The sequence below is a fragment of the Microcebus murinus genome, chromosome 28 (genome assembly GCF_040939455.1).
Source record: "Microcebus murinus isolate Inina chromosome 28, M.murinus_Inina_mat1.0, whole genome shotgun sequence".
Taxonomy (NCBI): domain Eukaryota; kingdom Metazoa; phylum Chordata; class Mammalia; order Primates; family Cheirogaleidae; genus Microcebus; species Microcebus murinus.
Genome location: NC_134131.1, coordinates 17620990 through 17635311, shown reverse-complemented (window position 1 = coordinate 17635311; position 14322 = coordinate 17620990). Strand labels below are relative to the sequence as shown.

Genomic DNA, 14322 nt, shown 5'->3' with positions numbered 1-14322 from the left:
CAGATGTCATTGTCACGGCTATCATTGTCACTGTTGATGTCATTGTCACTGCCGATGTGATTGTAACTGTTGTCATTGTCACTGTCGATGTCACTGTCAATGTCATTGTCACTGTCGATGTCATTGTCATTGTCACTGTTGATGTTATTCTCATTGTCATTGTCGATGTCATTGTCACTGTCATTGTCACTGTCGATGTCATTATCACTGTTGATGTCATTGTCACTGCCAATGTCATTGTCACTGTTGTCATTGTCACTGTAGATGTCATTGTCACTGTAGATGTCATTGTCACTGTCGATGTCATTGGCACTGTCATTGTCACTGTCGATGTCATTGTCATTGTCACTGTCGATGTCATTGTCACTGTTGTCATTGTCACTGTAGATGTCATTGTCACTGTCATTGTTACTGTCATTGTCACTGTCGATGTCATTGTCACTGTGGATGTCATTGTCACTGTCATTGTCACTGTTGATGTCATTGTCACTGTCATTGTGATTGTCAATGTTGATGTTATTCTTACTGTTGATGTCATTGTCACTGTCATTGTCACTGTCGATGTAATTGTCACTGCCTATGTCATTGTCATTGTCACTGTCGATGTAACTGTCACTGTTGTCATTGTCACTGTCGATGTCATTGTCACTGCCGATGTAAATGTCACTGTCATTGTCACTGTCGATGTCATTGTCACTGCCGATGTCATTCTCACTGTCGATGTCATTATCACTGCCAAAGTCATTATCACTGTTGTCATTGTCACTGTCATTGTGATTGTCACTGTTGATGTTATTGTCACTGTAGATGTCATTGTTAATGTCATTGTCATTGTCACTGTCGATGTCATTGTCACTGCCGATGTCATTGTCACTGTCATTGTAATTGTCACTGGCAATGTCATTGTCACTGTTGTTATTGTCACTGTCGATGTAATTGTCACTGCCGATGTCATTGTCACTGTTGTCATTGTCACTGTCGATGTCATTGTCACTGCCGATGTCACTGTCACTGTCATGGTCACTCTCGATGTCATTGTCACTGCCAATGTCATTGTCACTGTCATAGTCATTGTAACTGTCGATGTCATTCTCACTGTCGATGTCATTCTCACTGTCGATGTCATTCTCAATGCCAATGTCATTATCACTGTTGTCACTGTCACTGCCGATGTCATTGTCACTGTCGATGTCCTTGTCACTGCCGATGTCATTGTCACTGTTGTCATTGTTACTGTCGATATCATTGTCACTGCCTATGCAATTGTCACAGTTGTCATTGCCACTGTAGATGTCACTGTCGATGTCATTGTCACTGTCATTGTCACTGTCATTGTCACTGTCATTGTGATTGTCCCTCTTGATGTTATTGTCACTGTCGATGTAATTGTCACTGTAACTGTCGATGTCATTGTCACTGCCGATGTCATTGTTACTGTTGTCATTGTCACTGTCGATGTCATTGTCACTGCCAATGTCATTATCACTGTTGTCATTGTCACTGTCGATGTCATTGTCACTGTTGATGTCGTTGTCACTGTCATTGTAATTGTCACTGTTGATGTCATTGTCACTGTAGATGTCATTGTAACTGTCGATGTAATGGTCACTGTCATTGTCAATGTTGATGACATTGTCACTGTCATTGTCACTGTTGTCATTGTCACTGTTGATGTTATTGTCTTTGTCACTGTTGATGTCATTGCCACTGTCATTGTCATTGTAGATGTCATTGTCATTGTCACTGTTGTCATTGTCACTGTCGATGTCTTTGTCACTGTCATTGTCACTGTCGATGTCATTGTCATTGTCACTGTCGATGTCACTGTCGATGTCATTGTCACTGTCATTGTCACTGTTGATGTCGTTGTCACTGTCGATGTCATTGTCAGTCATTGTCACTGTCAATGTCATTGTCACTGTTGATGTTATCGTCATTGTCGATGTCATTGTCACTGTCATTGTCATTGTCACTGTCGATGTTATTGTCACAGCCGATGTCATTGTCACTGTTGTTATTTTCACTGTCGATGTCATTGTCACTGCCAATGTCATTGTCACTGTCGATGTGATTGTCACTGTCGATGTCACTATCACTGTCATTATCACTGTCGATGTCATTATCACTGTTGATGTCATTGTCATTTTCAATGTTGATGTCATTGTCGATGTCATTGTCACTGTCGATGTCATTCTGACTGTGGTTGTCATGGCCACTGCCGATGTCATTGTCACTGTTGTCATTGTCACTGTTGATGTCATTGCCAACGTCAGTCACTGTTGTCATTGTCACTGTCGATGTCATTGTCACTGTCGATGTCATTCTGACTGGATGTCATTGTCACTGTGATTTTCACTGTTGATGTCATTTTCACTGTCATTGTCACTGTCATTGTGATTGTCACTGTCATTGTCACTGTCGATGTCATTGTCACTGTTGACGTCATTGTCACTGTCGATGTCACTGTCGATGTCACTTGTTCTGTCCCCATATGAAGAGCGCGGCGACGGTCCAGGGGGTCACCCCCACCCTAAAAGCCCGTCGCAGTGCCTGATGCCCCAGCCTGCACCGTGGGGCCTCCTCTTATCCCAAGACGCGACACCGCCGCCACGGGGCAGCATGCGTGCCATCTGGACTGTCAGATCTCAGACCAAAGGTCTGGTCTGTGGGAACCGACATGCTGGAGGAAATCTCGAGAGTCTGAGAGGGGAGGGAGTTCCGGAAGGATTCCAGGATGTCATTTTGAGCAAGTATGTGACCAGAACTCGTCCCGTTGTTTTGGGGTTCTATGGGCTACACGTAGGAATCTCTGGTGGTGGCATTGGAGGTTGGGGGATCCGGAGTCACACCCAGACCTGCTCGACAGGCCTCCTTTTACTTTTCTCTTCGGATTCATTATTTTTAAAAAGTGTCTCTTATCTCTATGATTGCATTTTCTTTTCTCTCTCTTTTCAAGCAGATGATGGTAGTACAAGTATTGAGGTGACATGTGTTGCCCGTGCCCCCCTCCCCCCTGTGTTCTTATCCATTTACCTCTCATGTTGTTCCAGCGTATTGTGGGGGTACCAATGTTAAGGTCACGTACATTGCCCCCTCCCCACCTCCTCCCTCCGGTAAGAGCTGCAAGTGCACCCATTCCCCAGTTGGTGCGCACCCACCCCATTCCTAATGGATGTGTATGCCCCTCCCCTCCCCATGCCCGCCCGACACCCACGCGATGAAGGTGATTCCTCTGTGTCTACTTAGATTTCCATTGGTTTGTACCAATTTGCTGGTGAGCGCGCGCACGTGGTGCTCGTGTGTCCATCCTTGGGATACTTGGCATACTGGAATGGGTTCCAGCTCTGGCCAGGAGAACCACAAGAGGTGCCCTCTCACCGCTGTTCCTCATAGCTGAATAGCACTCCGTGGTGTCCATGCGCCACATTTTGTTTAGGCACTCGTGGGTCGATGGGCACTCGGGTCGCTTCCAGGTCTTTGCGATTGTGACTTGTGCCCTGACTCTAACCCTAACCCTTAGCCAGCCCGTCTCCTACTTGGCCCCTGCCTGACTGACTCCTTCTCGCCCAGCCTGTCACCTGTCACTGTCCTCTGCCCCTGCCTGACACGCTCCTCCCCGCCCAGCCCCATCACCTCGGCCCCTGCCTGACACGATCCTCCCCACCTGGGCCGTCACCGTCCTCGGCCCCTGCCTCAGGGGCTCCTCCGTTGCCTGGGCCTTCCAAGGGCTTGGTGTGAACGCTGGTTCCAGGACGCCCTCCCAGGAACCCGGTAGCAGGGCGGCCACAGCATCTCATGCAACCCAACCTTCCGCCGGCCGCCATCGCTAAGTGGCCTGTGGGGGACGTGCTCCGACTGTGCCACGGGGGCCCAGCCTGGTGTCTTCTCTGAGGCCCCGTGGCTGCCACTCCCAGCAAGGGGAGAGCCACGGAGGTGGGGACCGCCTCCTCATGGGGACGTACACCCAGCACTCCACGTCAGATTCCAGGGCTCTCTGACTTGCCAGAAGGCCCAGCAGGCCTGCGGGTCCTTAGAGTGGCAAAAACATCCAAAAACTGAGATTGAGGGTTCGGTGGGTGTCTGCACTTTTGTGCTGGGCACCCCAGGGAGGCCCGGGGGATGGCCGGACAACGTGGTATGCTGGGCAGGGGGGTTTGGAGGAGCAACTGATGCCCTTTGGACTTTGGGTAGCAGTGTCTGAGGTGTCTCTGAGCCCTGTGCGATGTGGGGGGGCGGAAGGAGGAGGAGGAGGAGGAGGAGGTGGAGGGGTCGTGGCCTGCAGTCCTGTTCCCAGGGTGGCACGGTATGTGGCTTCTTCCACAGGCTGCTCGGCCTGGGCTCCCTGTACCTGGGCCTTTGGAGGACTGGCCCTGTGCTTGCCAACACTTCCTGTAGGGACCCAGAGCTGGGAGGTTGCATCTCTCAGCCCTGGGTCAGGCAGAGTCCCAGCAGGCCATGCCCACAACCTCTCTCAGCACGGGTCCCCCAGAAGTCTCCTTTGGGACCAGGAGTGACTACTCCTGCTGGTGACTTTTTAAAGTCTGGCCCCTGGATGGAGGGGCACCAGGAGTAGAGGAGCCGGAAGCGGAAGGGGGTGCCCATGTGAGGGGACGTTTTCAGGCCAAGTCCCAGCTTCAGCCTGATCCTCCTGGGAACCCCGGGGTGTACGTCACACCTCCTGGTTGTCCCGCTCTGAGACAAGGAGCCGGGCTTCGCATTCCCACTGCAGCCAGTCGTGGGCTGAGGACACCTGGGGCGCTGGGAACTCCCTGGCTTCTCTTTGGATTACCATCTGGAGCTGCTTGGGAATTGTGCCGCCACACACACCCGAGTGCAGGTATCTTCCGCACAGACTGCGGGCCTCCCTCTTCTGAATGCCACTGGCTCGCCACCCACCCATGGTTGAACCTGGTCAGGGTACTTTCTCTCAGGGGAAGACTCTGATCCGGGTGGGCTACCGGTGTCTCTGTTTGCTTGTTTCTTTCTTCCATTTTGGGAAAGTCTTCCTTACTGGGTGTGGAAATCTCCTATGCCTTTCCTCGCCTACTCTGTCAGCTTTAAAATTCCCTTTCGGTTGCCACCCTCACAGATGGAGTAGGAAAATCTTTTCCGTGCATTCATTAGTGAAATGACCTCAAGGAAGCTCGAATCCAATATCTAATCGCCGACTTTTAGCAAGTCCACACCCGAGGGTGGTTGGCGTCCAATCCATACCGGGCCAGGCCCAGGCCCCTTGGACTGGGCCACAGGAGGACACAGAGGAGGGTCCCGGTCCCCACGGTAGCGGTGCGGGCAGTTCCCCAAGGGCTTGGGCATTTTCCAGAGGTAGGAGATGGAGGGGACTGATTTCTTCAGCGCCCCCAAACCACCCCGCCCCACCCCACCCATGGGACACATCCCGAGAGACGCCCCTACACTCGTTCCCCTCCCCTACGTGCTGTGCCCCAGCCCTGGCCCTGGGCAATAGGCGGCAGCCCACCCACAGGGCGGGGGCGCAGCTGAAAGGGGTTGTGGGGGAGGGCGGCCCCTGGCTGGGGTCAAAGGGCGAGTGCCCGGAGCGTGCGCAGTCAGTGGGCGGTGACGCGCTGGGGGTGGGGGGCGGGTAGGTGAAGGAGGCCAGACTAGGAGAGGAGGGTGGCTGGAAGGTCTCCACCTTGGCGGGTCCAGCCGTGGAGGCGCATCTTGTGTGAGTGTGAGTGAGTGTGTGTGTGTGTGTGTCTGTGTGTGTGGAGAGGGCCCCCCACCCCAGCCCACCTCTCCCTGCCCGCCCCGCCCCGCCCTTCACCCCTGTCCCGCGGAGCCCGCCGGACCCGGCCAGCGAACTCAACAGGCCCGGCCCGGCCCGGCGCTGGTCGCGGGCGCGGGGCCTGGGGCGGGAGGAGGCGCGGGGAAGCGCAGAGAGGCTCGGCTTCTTGAGCGGGGCATGGGCGCCCTCCGCCATCTACGGCCACACCACCCTGATCGCGCCCGATCTTGTCCGATCTCGGAAGCTAAGCAGGGTCAGGCCTGGTTAGTACTTGGATGGGAGACCGCCTGGGAATACCGGGTGCCGTAGGCTTCTTCCTTTTTTATTTTTGCCTCTTGTTCTGTCCCCTTTCTGGGAGCGTGGCGGCGGCCCGCGGTGGGGGTCACCCCCACCCTCAGCGCCCGCCATGATGCCTGGCGCCCCAGCCCGCACCGTGGGGCCTCCTCTTGTCCCAAGCCACGACACCGCCGCCACGCGGCAGCACGCGTGGCATCTGGACTGTCAGGTCTCAGACCAAAGGTCTGCTCTGTGGGAACCGACACGCTGGAGGAAACCTTGAGAGTCTGAGAGGGGAGGGAGTTCCAGAAGGAGGCCAGGATGTCATTTTGAGCAAGTATGTGACCAGAACTCTTCCCGTTGCTTTTGGGGTTCTATGGGCTACACGTAGGAATCTTTCATGGTGGCACCTGATGTTGGGGGATCCGGAGTCATACCCAGACCTGCTCCACAGGCCTCCTTTTACTTTTCTCTTCGGATTCATTTTTTTAAGAAGTGTCTCTTATCTCTATTATTGCATTTTCTTTTCTCTGTCTTTTCAAGCAGATGATGGGAGTACAAGTATTAAGGTGACATGTGTTGCCCGTGCCCCCCTCCCCCCTGTGTTCTTATTCATTTACCTCTCATGTTGCTCCAGCGTCTTGTGGGGGTACCAATGTTAAGGTCGGGTACGTTGCCCTCTCCCCGCCTCCCCCCTCGGGTCAGAGCTTCAAGTGGGCCCATCCCCCAGTCGGTGCGCACCCACCCCATTCCTAACGGATGTGTATGCCCATCCCCTCCCCCACCCGCTCGACACCCACCCGATGAAAGTGGTTCCTCTCTGTCCACTTAGGTGTCCATCAGTCCGTACCCATTTGCTGGTGAGCGCGCTCACGTGGTGCTCGTGTGTCCATTCTTGGGATACCTGGCTTACTGGAACGGGTTTCAGCTCTGGCCAGGAGAACCATGAGAGGTGCCCTCTCACCGCTGTTCCTCATAGCCGAACAGCACTCCGTGGTGACCAAGCGCCACATTTTATTTACGCACTCATGGGTTGATGGGCACTCGGGTCGCTTCCAGGTCTTTGCGATTGTGACTTGTGCCCTGACTCTAACCCTAACCCTTACCCAGCCCGTCTCTTCCTCACTGGCTCCTTCCCTCCAGGCCTCTCACCATCCTCTGCCCCTGCCTGACACGCTCCTCCCCGCCTGGCCTGTCCCCTCGGCCCCTGTCTGACGAGGCTCCTCCTTCTCCTGGGCCTCCCAAGGGCTTGGTGTGGACGCTGGTTCCAGGACGCCCTCCTTCCTGGGGCTCCTCTTTTATCCTCCACTTTTCTAGTTTTTATTTAATTTTATTTTTTGAGACAGAGTCTCACTCTGTCACCCGGGCTAGAGTGAGTGCCATGGCATCAGCCTAGCTCACAGCAACCTCAATCTCCTGGGCTCAAGCGATCCTCCTGCCTCAGCCTCCCGAGTGGCTGGAATTACAGGCATGTGCCACCATGCCTGGCTCATTTTTGTGCTTTATATTTTTAGTTGGCCAATTAATTTCTATGTATTTTTTTAGTAGAGACGGGGTCTCGCTCTTGCTCAGGCTGGTCTCGAACTCCTGAACAGGAGCTATCCTCCCGCCTCGGCCTCCCAGAGTGCTAGGATGACAGGTGCGAGCCACCACGCCTGGCCTATCCTCCACTTTTTTAAAGACAAGGAAACAGGGAAGTTAGATAACATGCCCTGGTCCACACAGGACTAAATAGTGGAGTCAAGGCATGAAATCGGGTTTTTGGGGGTTCAAGATGACAAGTTCTTGGTTCTCGGTTGCGACAGAGATCTGGCATTTTTTTTTTTACTCTCCTGGGTGTAAATAGAAAACTGTAGCTTGGGGGAAATATAGTCTTGCATTCTGTATGGCTTGGGCATGAGATCGGACCAGTGTCTGCCAGGAACAGGGTGTCTGAAGACCCCTGGGCTAGTTGGTTTATTTGAGGCTGGGGTCTTAAGAGTGAAATGCCTGTCTCTCAAATCAGAGTACGTGGTGTCCAGCTTACCGAGGTATCAGAAAGGTGCAGCATAGTGAGAAAGCGAATCAAATGCAACTCGATTTCCGGTTACTCAGGAGGCCACTTGCAGTTTTCTAATCAGATCTTCCAAATCCTCTGTTCACCATGCAAAAAAATGTGGCGTTAAATTGGGCCGAATGGGACAGATCGTGAAAGGAGCTGCTGCTTTTTTTTTTTTGAGACAGAGTCTCACTCTGTCACCCAGGTGTGAGTGAGTGCCATGGCGTCAGCCTCGCTCACAGCAACCTCCAACTCCTGAGCTCAAGCCATCCTCCTGCCTCAGCCTCCCGAGTAGCTGGGACTACAGGCATGTGCCACCATGCCCAGCTAATTTTTTCTATGTATTTGTAGTTGGCCAATTAATTTCTTTCTATTTTTAGTAGAGATGGGGTCTCGCTCTTGCTCAGGCTGGTTTCGAATTCCTGACCTTGAGCGATCCTCCCGCCTCGGCCTCCCAGAGTGCTAGGATGACAGGTGTCAGCCACTATGACCGGCTGATTTTTTCTATATATTTTTAGTTGGCCAATTAATTTCTTTCTATTTATATTAGAGACGGGGTCTTGCTCTTGCTCAGGCTGGTTTGAACTCCTGACCTTGAGCGATCCTCCCACCTCGGCCTCCCAGAGTGCCCGGATGACAGGCGTGAGCCACCGCGCCTGGCTGGGGGCTGCTTCTTTGGAAATGCCATTCGCCTAACGTTCCCTAGAAGAAAACGCCCCAAAAGGGATCAGTGGAGGGATGGAGTTTGCAGTTCATCCAACCGCGGCCAACTGCACATCAACAAGCATAAAAACAAACAAGAAGGTCATCATCCGGACTTTGGACCCAAGCGTTTGAACATGTGACCCCCAATGCTTTAGGGTTATTGCTGCCACCCACGTTGGCAAAAGAGACTCGAGCAAAAGCACTTTTGGCCGTTGGAAGGCGTTTAACGAGGGCGTTTTTTGATTTTATGTTTAGTAAACCTCTTGGTGATGCGGAAATTGCTTTCACAGTTCTTAAAACATTGGCTCGTTATGTGATTGTGCGTGTGCATGTGACACCCAGAGTGGCCCCTCCAACTTGGAGTTTGAATTGGGCCTCCGGGGGACCTATTAGAAGAATGCAGGGGTTTTCTTTCTTCAAGGATGCTACAAAATTACCCTGATGACACAATTTCTCTGGCGTTTGTCCCACAGTCAGGCACCCAGGAGTGATCCTGGTATTGTCATCCCCGACCACTGGGCCGTTGGACCTTCTCCACCCATTTATTCAATTGTTGGGAGATCCCAACGACAGACTGCTCTCATCTTCTTGAAGTCCCAAATCTGGAGACAGTAGGGCACGTGTCTGTCATCTCGGGCCTGGAATATCTGTAGCCACCGGGAAGGGGACAGACATACGTTTTCCTAGGTTCTGAGAAGGTGGAATGACCTCATAGATGTGTCCCACTGCTTGGCATTGCAGATTTTTAAAACAGAGTTTCAACATCTTGGTGATAACAGCCGTTTTATTTGTTTATTTATCTTTTATTTTTGTTCATGTAGAATGGGTGAACTTTTTTTTACTTTTTCTTTTTTCTTTTTTTTGATAACAGCATTTTTAACCCTTTGCACTCGCTTGCTTTTTTCTCATTTTCCACTCGACATTATCCACACTCGACATCCGAGTGCAAAGGGGTAAGGCAGGTTTACTTCTTATTTTATTTTATTTTATTTTATTTTATTTTATTTTATTTTATTTTATTTTTGAGACAGAGTCTCGCTTTGTTGCCCAGGCTAGAGTGAGTGCCATGGCGTCAGCCTCGCTCACAGCAACCTCCAACTCCTGGGCTCAAGCGATCCTCCTGCCTCAGCCTCCCAAGTAGCTGGGACTACAGGCATGCACCACCACACCCAGCTAATTTTTTCTATATATATTTGTTGGCCAATTAATTTCTTTCTATTTATAATAGAGATGGGGTCTCGCTCTTGCTCAGGCTGGTTTCAAACTCCTAACCTTGAGCGATCTGCCCACCTCGGCCTCACAGAGTGCTAGGGTTACAGGCGTGAGCCACCACGCCCGGCTCACTTCTTATTTAAAATTAATTTTGATGCACTTGTTGGATAATAAATGTCCGGCTTAGACAATTTGGAAAATGCGGCAAACTCAAGTGATTTCTGGAAAAAAAATAGCATAATTCCATCGTCTAGTAATGAATACTCTTAGCGTTATGTTGTGATTTCCTTCTAGTCTGTTTTTCTTGCCGTGGAGTTTTACACGGTTGTGTTGGTTTCCTAGAATTACTGGAACAAATTACTGTCAACTGGGTGACTTAAAATGACAGAAGCTTATTTTTCTCACATTTCTGGTGGCTTGAGGCCACAAATCAAGGTGTCTGCAGGATCGATTCCTGCCTGAGGCTCCAAGGGCAATCTTTTCTGTGTCACCATCCTAGTTTCTTGTGGCTGCTGGCATCTTTGGTGTTCTGGGCCGTGGACACGTCACTCCTGTCTCTGGCTCTGTCGTCACTTGGCGTGTTCTTTGTGTCTCTCTGCTTCTTCCTGTCTCTTATAAGGACTTACTGAATTTAGACCCACCCTAATCCAGCCTGCTCTCATCTCAAGATCCTTAACCTCATTACATCTGCAAAGACTTTTTTCCAAATGAGGTCACTTTGGAGGTGACATGTCTTTTGGGGGGACCACTATTTAATCCATTGTAATAGTTATGACAATAAAGCATAAAGCACATGCGGGTTTCTTTTTTTTCTTCTTCTTTGAGACAGGGTCTTGCTCTGTGGCCCAGGCTGGAGTGCAGTGGCGTCAGCATAGCTCACTGCAGCCTCTAACCCCTGGGCTCATGCGATCCTCCTGCCTCAGCCTCCCAAGTAGCTGAGACTACAGGCACATGCCGCTGCACCTGGCTAATTCTTTTTTTTTTTTTTTTGAGACAGAGTCTCACTCTGTCGCCCAGACTAGAGTACCATGTGGTCAGCCTCGCTCACAGCAACCTCAGACTCCTGGGCTCATGCGATTCTCCTGTCTCAGCCTCCCGAGTAGCTGGGACTACAGGCATGTGCCACCATGCCCGGCTAATTTTTTCTATATGTTTTTAGTTGGCCAACTAATTTCTTTCTATTTTTAATAGAGATGGGGTCTTGCTCTTGCTCAGGCTGGTCTTGAAGTCCTGGCCTCAAGAGAGCCTCCCGCCTCGGCCTCCCACAGTGCTAGGATTACAGGTGTGAGCCACTGAGCCCAACCCAAACACAGTTTTATATTCTAAAGCAGTGTGCACAAGCAGGACTTCCTGCATATATTACCTGTGAAAAGTGGTGGCACTGGTTAAGTTAAGGGCGGGGCCTTAACCTTGGGGCAGCCACGTGAGGAATATGCTTTGCATGCTTGCAACAGGAAGCGATTGCACAAGCTGCTGCAAATGCATGGAATTCCGTGATGGAATTTGCTGCCCCCTGTATTGATGAGGTCAGCTCTCTGAATCAGCTGAGCCCAGGCCACTCTACTGAGTCCATTCATCTTCTCTTTGCTTTTGTTGAACCTTGCCAGGGCGATGGATAAGAAATGAACTGGTAGTGTGTGCACGGTTATTTGGAGGAAGAGCTTTCGGCCCTGGGGCCTTTCAATTAATGTCTGGGTAATAAATCCACTTTCAAAGGAAAAGAACAGGCTTCCTCAGAAAAGGAAATGCTTAGTAATTTTAGAAATGGGTCCCATCTCCACAAAATCCTGCCAAAGCTGGCTCATTCCACCTCCCACTTCTCTGTAAATACAACCAGAAAAAAATGTATATCATTAATTGTACTTTCTACTCTCTGATTTCTTTAAATCCAGTGGGAAAGGATCTAGGTTTATCAGAATATAAATGATCTGAAGTAATAACAGATCATGATTTTTTTTTTCTTATTTAAGACAGAGTCTTTCTTTGTTGTCCAGGCTAGAGTGAGTGCCATGGCGTCAGCCTCGCTCACAGCAACCTCAAACTCCTGGGCTCAAGCGATCCTCCTGCCTCAGCCTCCCAAGTAGCTGGGACTACAGGCATGCGCCACCACACCCGGCCAATTTTTTCTATATATATTAGTTGGCCAATGAATTTCTTTCCATTTATAGTAAAGACGGGGTCTTGCTCTTGCTCAGGCTGGTTTTGAACTCCTGACCTCGAGCAATCCACCTGCCTCAGCTGCCCAGAGTGCTAGGATGACAGCTGTGAGCCACCCGGGCTGGGCCCAGATTATGAATTTTATCATCATCCTATTAGCTATCTTTAATTGAACATTTACAATATGCCAGGGATATCATAGTCTAAGCACGTTCTTGCATTTTCGTATTAAATTCTTAAAGTCATTTATGAGATAGACATCATTATTCACATGAGGAAACTGGGGTTGCTGCAAATGTTTAAGTGACAGGGAGACTTCAGAAACACTGCAGGGTCACTTCTAGACCACTGCAATAAAGTGAATGTTGCAATAAAAGCAAGTCACACAAAGTTTTTGGTCTTCCAGTGCAGATATAAAGCTTATGTTTATATTATACTGTAGTCCATTAAGTATGCAATAGCATCTTGTCAGAAAAAATAATGCACATACCTTGATTTAAAAATACTTTATTGGCCAGGTGCAGTGGCTCCCACCTGTCATCCTAGCACTCTGGGAGGCCGAGGCAGGCAGATTGCTCGAGGTCAGGAGTTCAAAACCAGCCTGAGCAAGAGCGAGACCCCGTCTCTACTATAAATAGAAAGAAATTAATTGGCCAACTAAAAATACATAGAAAAAATCATCAGGGCATGGTGTTGCATGCTTATAGTCCCAGCTACTTGGGAGGCTGGGGAAGGAGGATCGCTTGAGCCCAGGAGTTGGAGGTTGCTGTCAGTGAGGCTGACCACATGGTACTCTAGTCTGGGTGACAGAGTGAGACTCTGTCTCAAAAAAAAAATAAAAAAATTAAAAATATAACTAAATAAAAATACTTTATTGCTAAAAAGTGGTAATGACCATCTCAGCCTTCCGCTGAGTCTTAATGTTTTTTTTTTTTTTTGCTGATCAAAGGTCTTGCCTGCATATTGGTGGCTACTGATTGATTAGGGTGGTGGTCACTGGAGGTTAAGGTAGCTGTGGCAATTGCTTAAGATAAGAGACCTGTGCGGGTTGCCTCTTCAATGGACTCTTCCTTCGGCAAAATGTTTCTCTTGAGCACGTGATAGTGATACTATTTGATCAGCCACAGGACAACTCCTTTCGACATTGGAGTCAGTCCTTTCCAAGGCTGCAGCCGCTTTACTCACTAAGTTGCTGGAATGTTCTAAATCCTTGGTAGCCATTTCAGCAATACTCACAGCATCTTCACCAGGAGTAAATTCCATCTCAAGAAACCACTTTCTTTGGTCACCCATAAGAAGCAACTCCTCCTCTGTTCAAGTTCCATCATGAGATTGGATCGAGTTTAGTCACATCTTCGAGCTCCACTTCTAGCTCTATTGTTATTTCCACCTTTGTGGTCATTCCCTCTGCTGAAGCCTGAAGACCCCAAAGTCATCCACGAGGGTTGGAATCCACTGATTGCAAGCTCCTGTTCACCTGGCTATTTTGACCTCCTCTCATGAATCACAGGGGTTATTAATGGCATCTAGAATGCCGAATCCTTTCCAGAGGGTTTTCAGTCGACGTTGCCCAAATCTATCAGAGGATTCGCTATCTATGGCAGCTGTAGCCTTACAAATTATACTTATTAAATAATAAGACTTGAAAGTCAGAGTTACAACTTGATCCATGGGTTGCAGAATGGAGCATGAAAGTAACATTCATCTGTGTGTATATCTCCATTAGAGCTCTTGGGTGACCAGGTACCTTGTCAACAAGCTGTAATAAATTTTATATATATATATTTTTTTTAGACAGAGTCTTGCTCTGTCACCTGGGCTAGAGTGCCGTGGCGTCAGCCTAGCTCACAGCAACCTCAAATTCCTGGGCTCAAGCGATCCTCCTACCTCAGCCTCCTGAGTAGCTGGGACTACAGGCATGTGCCACCACACCTGGCTAATTTTTTCTATATATATTAGTTGGCCAATGAATTTCTTTCCATTTATAGTAGAGACGGGGTCTTGCTCTTGCTCAGGCTGGTTTCGAACTCCTGACCTCAAGTGATCCTCCTGCCTTAGCTTCCCGAGTAGCTGGAACTATGGGCATGTGCCATCATGCCTGGCTAATTTTTTTTTCTATATATTTTTAGTTGGCCAATTAATTTCTTTCTATTTTTAGTAGAGACGGGGATCTCGCTCTTGCTCAGGC

The 14322-nt window shown here is 49.7% G+C and overlaps 1 non-coding gene across 1 annotated transcript; it reads left to right on the top strand.

Moving 5' to 3' along the window:
• Positions 1-5939: 5939 nt before the first annotated feature.
• On the top strand, positions 5940-6058 carry LOC142865305 (5S ribosomal RNA). Its single transcript, XR_012915608.1, has one exon. It is a non-coding gene; the product is annotated as a 5S ribosomal RNA (ribosomal RNA).
• The last annotated feature ends 8264 nt before the right edge of the window (positions 6059-14322 follow it).